The sequence below is a fragment of the Mytilus galloprovincialis genome, chromosome 4, assembly GCF_965363235.1.
Source record: "Mytilus galloprovincialis chromosome 4, xbMytGall1.hap1.1, whole genome shotgun sequence".
NCBI classification, from domain to species: domain Eukaryota; kingdom Metazoa; phylum Mollusca; class Bivalvia; order Mytilida; family Mytilidae; genus Mytilus; species Mytilus galloprovincialis.
In genome coordinates, this window is record NC_134841.1 from 13,088,881 (window position 1) to 13,099,301 (window position 10,421).

The 10,421-nt window shown below is 31.3% G+C and overlaps 1 long non-coding RNA gene across 1 annotated transcript; it reads right to left on the reverse strand.

Moving 5' to 3' along the window:
* Positions 1-2,751: 2,751 nt before the first annotated feature.
* Positions 2,752-9,861, reverse strand: LOC143071393 (uncharacterized). The gene is made up of 4 exons (XR_012976892.1): positions 9,130-9,861; positions 8,394-8,484; positions 6,928-6,951; positions 2,752-4,717 (listed from the first exon to the last, which is right to left on the reverse strand). It is a non-coding gene; the product is annotated as an uncharacterized LOC143071393 (long non-coding RNA).
* Positions 9,862-10,421: the final 560 nt, after the last annotated feature.

Consider the following 10,421-nt stretch of genomic DNA (forward strand, 5'->3'; position numbering starts at 1 on the left):
TGTCTCTTATATTTCATCAGACCTACCACCTACCAATGTGTATGTTTTGGGAGGGGTTTGTTGTATTCAATGTTCCCTGTGCAGTATTTTGTAAACTATTGTTCATCGGCTCGTTTTGTTTTCAAAGTTTTTTCTTATTTCGACTTGTGGTGTTTGATTTCCCCTTTTGAATTCACTCTCCGCGTTTATGAATAAAAGAAAGGATAAATGTTATGGAAAAATCCAGTCAAACCACTAATTTTGAGAAATCATGATTTGTTGATCAGTTGTCGTAAGCTTTAAACTATTAGATTAGTATTTGCTGCATCTTTTCTTTCTACCAGTCTTTTATAGTGTGTTTCGTACAAAACTCATGCATCAACCCATTTCCAACTGATATTACAGTTTACATATACGCACTTATCAAAGTGATCATTTCTGTGATCTTACCTTTACGATATATATCTAGCTCATCTGTAAACAATTCCATCTTCATGCCTTATATATATCATGTACTGTGTTACAACTCTAGATTCTACAGACTTGAGAAATAAGTAAAGCAATCGAAAGCTGATTTGGCAGAGATTTGTCTCATCGGCCATCATGCCACGTCTTTTTATTTTTTTTAAACTGTTTTTTTTTTATCTTCCATGTCTGTTTGTTTTTCATTCACACATTGTTGTCATTATATGTTTTGAACTTTTGAGTTTGCCATTTGATTTTGGACTTTCAGTATTGAATATTTCTCGGAGTTCGGTATTTCTGTTATTTTCCTTGGTGTAACAGGTCCATATATGAATGTATTAATTATCATTAGGCGTTATACACCCATCTATAATTCATTTTGATGAAAATAATAAAAGATGTTATTTGTTGGTCTTGAAAGAGAGTAAGCATTCTTTTCAAACACTGTAGATCATTAAATTGGTAAACTAAGTATGAGTGAAAATTCCAATAACTGAGTACTAGCTTAGTTTGTTTTATGGAATGTATAAACAAATAGGTACAGACATGCTGTTCATGGTAAGTACCAATCCGGTGATAAATTTCATTTAGTAACTATAATGTCACAATCGAGAAAAAAAAAGAAATGACATTGAGGTAAATATAATTGGAACATATGCGTGATCATAAGAGAGTTGGAAATACCATCATGGTCAACAAACTCTCTTTGGCAATCGTAAAAGGTTGCGTTTTAATTCGCAGGCAGTTAAAGGGTTTTTTTACATTTTTACTTATAATGTCCTTTTTATTTGTTCACACATGCGACCACCATTTTCAACATAAGTAAATGCATGTACTAAGCCAGGTATATCACAGTTGTGATTCGTCCGTTTGATGTTTTTGAGCTTTTGATTTCGTCATTTGATAAGGGACCTTCCGTTGTGTAATATCTTCGGAGTCGGTAATTTTTTTATCTTACTTTTTGCTAGCGACATCCTACGCTTCACTGATATATGTAGTAGTGGAAGTAAACTAAGGTCCTGTTTGAAAAAAAAGTGATTTTTCATTCTAGGAAATTGTTTAACTATTTTCCGTAAAAATTAAAAGATATTTTTCAGATTATTTTTGCAATTACCATTTGTTTACCTTCTTGAAATAAACATTGCAACCGTTTTAAATTAATCACTTAATTTGTATTTAAAATTATATGTATTAACAAAAGCAAAATGTAAAGTAATCCACAAACTGGTGATCATGTGACTTACAGGCAACTGCAAGAAAGTCAAAACACGTATTATTTCGTCCTTGTAAACTACAAGAAAGTCAAAACACGTATTATTTCGTCTTTGTTAATTACAAGAAAGTCATAACATGTATATAATTATGTCCTCATGGAAACTTAATAACTATTCAGAGTCAGAACTCGTCATATGGTACTCTTCACCATCAACAATGTAACCCGATTTAAAAAGCATTTCTTGCAGGCGCCTAAAATTACCCCGCATAATATCTCGATATGTAAAACGATGCACTCGGAAACGGGTTACCTCAATTGTCCATAAGATCTGTAATTTTTTCAGAAATGAATATAGACGTTTATATTTTTTTGGAAAACCAAACTCAGCGTAAACATCGGAAGGTTTGTAAAATATACCATAATCTTTATTTTTCCTTTCCTCAATTTGATGATTGCTCAGATATTCTGTTGTCCATGTTGAGCATCCTTGTTCAGTAGTAATGTCTTTAACCACTTCACTTATTTCGCTGTGGGTATCATGATTTCTTTCTTTTGTATTATGTTCTTCTTCTTTAGTCAATTTATCTTCTTCGTCCAAATTGAATTTTCTTTCAATGGTAGTCATGTTGTCTAAACTGATTGACGTATTGCTGCTATCAATACTTTTATTTCTTTCCATACTTGTGCACACGTGTCCTAAAATGTCTGATGACACTTCCTCAACATCAATGTAACGTTCCCAATCATCATCACTATCATCATCACTATCATCATCTAATACATAGTCGCCTTCTTCATTATCTTCCAGTGGGGAATTAAAGTTTATAACCCTTGTTTCATAAATTACAAATCTATCGAATATTGTTTTGAGAAAGCTTTGGTTTTTTGTCTGTACTCCATATTTAAATACATATTCTGCAATATCTTTTATATACTCTTTTTTGTAGTAACTTTTATCTAGGTAAATAACATACGCACCATTATTCCTAAAAGTTTCACCAGGAATAATCAACTCGGGGTATTCGTAAATATCGGATGGTTCAAATTGTGCAGCTAACTTGCTAGCCAGCAATATGTCGTCAATTTTGATGAAATTATTACTTTCTTCAGGATGAGTACAAGGTCGGCAAAGATTCAAAACAACTGGAATACTAGCAAAAGGAAATACCATTATTTTCGAAAAGGCTTGGTAAAACTTAACAAAGTCCACTCGCCTTCCACTATCTGTAAGACCGTCAAAAAAATGTTTTACTATACAAGGATGTATGGTACATTGCTTTGCAACCAAATCAAACAAAAGCATTTCAGAAACCTTCTTCCCACCGTCTATGAAAAGCAACTGATACACAAAATTTCCAATTTTCTGAACATCATAAAAAAAGTCATTCCGCTTATTGCTATAAAGCTCCATGCAATGATTAAATTCTACATCTTCTTTTAAATAGTTCAGCCCTTCTCTTTCGGACCCAGTCTCGTATTCGTGAAATGTTTCCCCAATGAGCATATAATACAATCGTGTATGTAATGTACGATCTTTAACCTGTACAAAACCATCATTACTTAATGGACATTCCATTGGTTTACAGAAAGAGCATACAACATCGGCGCTTCCGTACAAAACTATACGTTTACTAATATCAGGATGAAATAGAATAAAGTCGTTTTCAGATCCGAAGTCTGTCAGTCCGTCTAAAATAAATGCGTACTGCTTTATTCTTATTTTTTCTTTTGCTTCTTCAAAGAAATGGTTAATCATTGTATCGTTTCTATTCTTTAACCCAGTTATTTTCAGATATTTACCGATGGAAAAGCATGCACGATTTCCAGAAGCTAAAGAGAGTAGTTTCTTTACAAGTGGTTTACAATCCGTAAAAATGAATGTCATGTCTTCACTTTTCTGATCTCTAAAACCCTTAGGCCGAACATAATCGTATATGAATTCTGCATCACAGTGCGAAAAACCTACAAAATCGGCATACGATATCAAAATAGCTTCCTTAACAGTAGAGTGCTGTAGCATATAAGTATCCGACAACTTCGAACGTTTCCAATTAAGATGTAACATCGAATACTGCTCAATCATATATGTTGCCTTGAGATGTGAAAATGCTTCTTTTATCAAGACTGTCTTAATATGCATTTGCTTTTCAAAATGACCCAAGATCGACTCCAAAAGTTGTTGATCTATGTTATCTACATTGAGTTTATCTTTGAGGGCCGTATACACTAGAAGTGAATACTTATACATGTAAAGATTGTTATCAAATCCCTTGATTCTCAACTGATTGATTTCCTCGACTAATGCTTGAGACGCACGCGAAAAATATCGTATACCTTGTCTAGTAAAGTTCCTATTACTGCAAAATAAGTGACAAGCTAGTGGAAACCCAGTCTCGGATTTAAAACGGCTAGTGTAAATTGCTTCTACTGATGCACTGCATATCTGCAAGGATGTATCAATATTTTCTACGATCTCCGAGATACATTGTGTAAATCTTTCATGGAATGTTCCGCATGACTTGATATTGTGTTTTGACATATGCTTTAACAATATCGCTTTCTTAAAATACCAATTTACTTCATGTGGATTCAAGTCCAACTCCAAAATAACCTCTTTTTTAAACAGCTTGTGTTTTTCTAATATTTTTCTGTTTGTTTGCTGATTGCCTTTCATAGTAATGATAAATTTTGATTTACAAGACGGTTGACTGATACAACTGTACAAAATATCAAAAATTCCTCTGTGGGTATCCTCATCAAAAGATAAAGTTGTTCTGCCAAACAAATCTTCTAATATGAATAAGGACTGTTCATTAAAGTTTAAAAGGTCTCTATATCTTACAATATCATCGGAAAAAAATATCATAGGCTGATAAAAATGCCTTTCCTTGTAAATAGTAGCTATTTGGAGACTTGTTTTTGATTTCCCACCTCCTTGATTTGACATGATAATTACGATGTTATTTTTTTCCATCACTTCACATGCAGTTGTCACACCCAATGTTGGACAATATGTTTCATCTTCTTCATGTTGTGCAATGCAAGCCTTGGTTTGGTCTAAAAGTAGATTAAATTATACATGTTATATGAAATTTGCAGCATAAAAATGATTTCAAATAAAGTCATTAAGGAAGCTCGCTTGTCATGTTTTGGAATTTTTGTCAGTTTTTCGAAATCCTCTGGTTTTATCCATTTAAATACATTTTAAAAAAATCCCCCATTAATCCCCATTCTTGTATTTATTAATCTTTTACGTGTATGATTATAAGCCATCTGTAAAGTCTTATAAAATCTATGTTTTCTTTTAATAGTTTACGAGAACTTAAACTTGTCAATAATAAAGCTATAAAAAAAATTCAGAGAGAGCATTTTTTACCAAAATTTTAATTGCTACTATCTCAAAAATAAGCACTTTGACCTATTTTTTTTTTTGCACTTTTGATACCTTTATCATTCCCCTATTAATATATACCAGTGTTATAAAAAGCTAGTAATTTTGAAAATAAGTAGCGAACTTCCTTAAAGATACCGGGATTGAATTTTTATATTTGCGAGAGACGAGCGTATCGTCTACATAAGAGTCATCAGTGACGTTCGAATCAATAAGTGTAAAAAAGGCCAAATAATATAAATTGAAGAGCTTGATGATATAACATGATTCAGTCTTACACGTGACCGTGATCATTTTCCTGGTGAAAGCCACTCTGACGAAATAATTTAGTAGATATCAAGTGGCGCAATACAGTTTGGGTCCATTCTAACTTAATTAGTGCTGTAAGATTATCTGCAATAGAACATATCTACTCTAGAACAGTTATTGTGTATATCAGTAAGAATGGTTTTTATGATAGGACTGTTCAAAACTTGTCAACACGAATTAGATTTCTGTTTCTGACTGTTATTTATAAAAGATGTAGTTAGTTGGATAATCAATAGAATTCATATTTCTAATGAACATTGAATCTTTGATAATTGTTGAAGCTTTTTTTTCCATTTTATAATTGAGACAATACTGCAGGTTAATCATCTCTTCTGTTTAATCAAATACAGTATTTTTAATATACAGTGACCATATAATTTTTCACAGTGTGATCTGATACCGGGAGTTTACCAGATATGATTCAATCATGTGTGAATTGAACCCAATTATATGGTGGACATTATTAATTAAGTATTTTGTTTTCATCAAAATATAGGTACTTTTTTAACTGCCAAGGTTAGTAGAAATATCAGCTATTAACCAAAGGTATATCTAAAGTACTGTCACGGTAATGCTCCGCAATATTATTTTGATATTTATCATTCACATTTTCACATGCACTAATGTAAAGGTATCCATATTGCACCTATATTGACAGTTTTTTTCCATCCTAGTGTATCAAGACAAATATCTCAAAACTCTGTATATTTTGAAGTTTTACCCTTTTTTCAATAAAGTTCCAACAATTTAATTTTTTAACCAAATTTGAATCATAGAAAAATGGGTTTGATCGAACTTCCAAACTTTAATCCATGATTCTGTTATGAGGAATTCCCAAATTGTATTTATCCTAAAAAAAAATTACAGATCTTTTGTTATATTTCTTCAAATATTTAACACAATTTGACACTAGTCCATGGCAGCTACATGTATTTTTTAAAATACATGTATGCTCGTTAAATATTTTATTTACTTATTTTTATAAGAAGACTTTTCAGGACGACAAATTCGACGTTTTTGAATATTTTACTTTTTACAGTGATTACTTAATCTGTTAATATATACTGTCAACGTTTTGTAAATATTTAGATATGTTTTACCTATTTGAAACACGATCATAATGTCAAATAATAAAAAATACAAATTCTTTAGAAAACTTGTAAGATTTCTGCTGCAATTTTTTTTGCTAAATATGTGTAATGAGTGTAGTCGGTGAAATTTGGGCACTTTAACCTTAAGGCCTTAACAAAGAAAAACGTGTTTGATCGAATATATCTTCTATTAAGATGTCATAGAAGGATACACTTTTCAAATAGTGCTTTTCTCAAAACTAAGGTTGCCAAATTAGTATGGTCAGTATATTCCGAGCAAAACTAGAAGATGTCAATTTAGATAAAAGAGTAACATCCAAATAGCATACATTCTGCACATTTAAATGCTCAGCTTTTATTATTCTTTTAATTAATCAACAAAATTTCCAGTTTTGAGCCTTTGGGGTATGTTAATGCCCTTACATCCTTATGATTGATGTAATTATGAATGTGAAACGATGCATACTCATACTTACCTATTATATTCTGTTTTCTGTTATCTTGGAATATGTAATGAAATGAAATTTAAATATATTAAATCTTTTGTAAACATTTGTTACTATCTTAGAAATTAGTTGTAAACATATGAATTGTGATTTTTTTTTATAATATATACTTATACTACCATGCAATATCAAAATGTTATTCAGTAAGGAGTGTGTGATCTTTTTAAATCAAATAAACCAAAAACAAACATATGTTTTAAGTGTTATTATTTGATATCAATGTGCATCAGCCATTCGTCAACCTAAAGTTTTGAGTTGACTTTAGAAATAAGGTATCCCGACTTCTATTATCCGGCAGCCAAACCCCTCAAAAAGGGGCGACTGTATAAGTACATTACCAAGTACCTCGAAACTGTGAGTTTAATTCGATTTTTTTTATCACTAACACGAGAATGTTATCTAGCAAATAAAGACTCTAATACAAAAAAAATTTTTTTATTTGTACTGTGCTTTGAATAGCATCAGCCCTGCCTATATTCTTGAACAAGTCAACGTACACGTCCTACATCGATCTTTCAGTTCAAGCTATACGCAACTACTTACAGTTCAAAATGCGAACAACAACGAACTGCGAGAGAAAATTTGACAGGCCAGCTGCATTTCTTTGAAACAATCTCTGGAACAGTTTGAAACAATACAAGTCACTATAGTGCTTTAAATCTCAGCTAAAAACTCTTTTTTATCGAATTGCGTTTTTTATTTAGATTTTTCTTTTTTCTTGTTTTGTGTCTACTTTTAATCAAGATTGTGTATACCTTTTTAGGGCATATGCCTATTTCGCGTGATTTTTTAGACAAGGCTGTTCAATATTGTATTTCAGTATACATTTTTGTATTGGCTTTTTGTTGAATTTTCTTCCAGTATTTGTCTCTCATATACTGTATGTTTTGTGTCTTTCTCTTTGATTCTGTACGTATAACGCCTAAGAGTAATTTTTATTTATGAGTTCGGCGCTTTGTATATATTTTCATAGACTCATTAAAATATACGTGGCTTATTTAAAAGGCAAAGTTTCGTTATGAATTTTTATAGTGTAAGTATAAATGTGGCCACTTGTCAATCTGATTGAACCACTTACGGAACTGCTATCGTATTGTTTAGTGTGTAAAAGTGCGTGTTTTCAAAAAATGATTGTTGACCTCTGTTTGTATGTTGTGTCTTTGGATTTCGTTTTTGACGAACACATCTACATATGTTTCTTTGATAAATTAGTAATTTATTCATTGATATCAATAAGCATATTATTATATATGCGACCATTGCATAATTCATTGTAAACCGAGACTAGCCGCAATGAACAATGGATACAGTATAACATGAAAATAATAATTAACCACAAGAAAAACAAGCATTCTGGAAAAAAAATAATATTAGACTGGTAATTTGTCGGTTGGGGACTAATAAAAAATGTAGTACGTGCAACAAAAGATATTTACCCATTTTGGTGATTCTGTCATCAATTTTTGCCAATTCACTATGTACTATGCTGCTATTTGTTGATATTTGTTGTTGTATCTCTTCCAATTTCTAGAATAGATAAAGACACCTAACGATAAGGTAATAATATATGGAAGATATCAATTGTTACGATTGTTACGATTGTTATCTTTCCCCGTATTTCTTAGAAACTTTAAGAGCTTTTATTTTTTAGATTTGATTGAAAAACACAAATATAGACTTCTGTAAAATTAATTAATGAAGTAACAAATTAATACGTGCTAAAGACCTTACTTTGAACTATATTGGTCAACTTTTACAAACTGTGACTTGGACAGAGAGTAGTCTCATTGGCACTCATACCACATCTTCTTATATCTATATACTAGTATACTGTAAATTAAAATAAACATACTTTCGTGCGAATTTATATTTAATACATCTGTAAACACGAAACAGCACTTCCTGCGATTGTAAATAAATTGTTCAAATCAGAAATACTGGTTTGAAGTCACAATTCATTCGATTATTTTTTATACTTTCTTTTTTTTTTATTTGAAGAACAAATATTTGAATAATCTTTTTAATATACTTCGGTTGTGATTGGCGGAATTACATTTTGCTAGTGTGTATTTTGGTAAAAATTTATCGTCAAACATACAACACGATAGATGTATGTTCAGTATTATTATATAAAGCCAGTGTTGTTCATGCAGATTTGTTTGATATACTAACGTTTTCAGTGTCGCTTTGTTGTTTTAATTCTTGCAAAAGAAAATTTTGATACTGTAGCAGTATTGTGGAATCAAGAGGTCTTTGTTCAGCGTCCAGAAGATTCTGTTTCATTCTATCTTCAAACTTACAGAATCGTGCAATGGTTAAAAGTATATGCTCAAGAGCTGTTTTATACTTTTGGTAGTCTGCGTCAGTTATTTTTGCTTCTTTGGCATGACCATATATCTTATTTCTATATTCTATGAGATTTTCTATTGTTTGTTTTAAATGGGGAGTCGTTCGGCAATTAACAGCAAAGTTGAGTAGCAAGCATCTGGTAAGAGTTATATCAAGACACGCAGACGACAGGTTGGGTTTGGCTAAACAACAACAAAACGTTGATCTCGTTTGAGGGTTGTGATTGGGGAGTCTTGGTCCACTTTTGTCTAGTAATACATCCAGTTGATTTTCATGAAGGATTCTAGAACTTGGAGTACCTAGTGGTATTCTATTATTTATACATTGACAACATGGTCGTCTGTTATAACATAAATGGTAAAGTTCATGTTGATTTTGATTGATAAAATCTACAAATGTTAAATTTCTTTTAGACAAGTCATCATCCAGGACAGCAGTCATGGCCTCCTTTCCGTGATCAACAATCACTGTAGCACTTCTGTAGAAATTTTCCCGCGCTTTGTTCGTCATGTTTGACGTAAAACCCAACTATGTCACATATTTATAAAAAACCAAATCCCTGGAAGAGAATGAATATGATATAAATGTAATTATCAGCAAAGCCGTAAATAAACAAAAAAAATGAAATACACCCTGGTATATCATATTCCTTTGTTACTGCATTAGTAACTTACTAGAATGGTCAACATTTTCACCTTTACACTTGAATATTGATAATCAAAACTGACATTTAGAAAACAAAGAGGCTAGAAATACAGACCCAGATAGAAGATAGGATTTTTTTAAACTGTCGTTTGAAAAAAGAAGGTGTTAAGGACAGATATTCGAAAAGGTTACATACACACCCATTTATGAGTACTGTTATTTTATGTTCCTTTAATCGTTAAATGAACGTGCAACGATTTAAAAATTTTGCAAAAACAAGAAAACTTATTTTATTTGACGGCATTTTGTCCAAGGTTAACTTATTGATGTCTTTCTGATATTTGGTTTTTTTTTTACATCTAATCCCCTTGTTTTATTACTTTTGTTTTTATATTGTCTCATAGATCAAACCCATTATTATTAAAGTGTATGTTCGCTTGTTTTAGTTGATATATCTTTTAATTTGATTG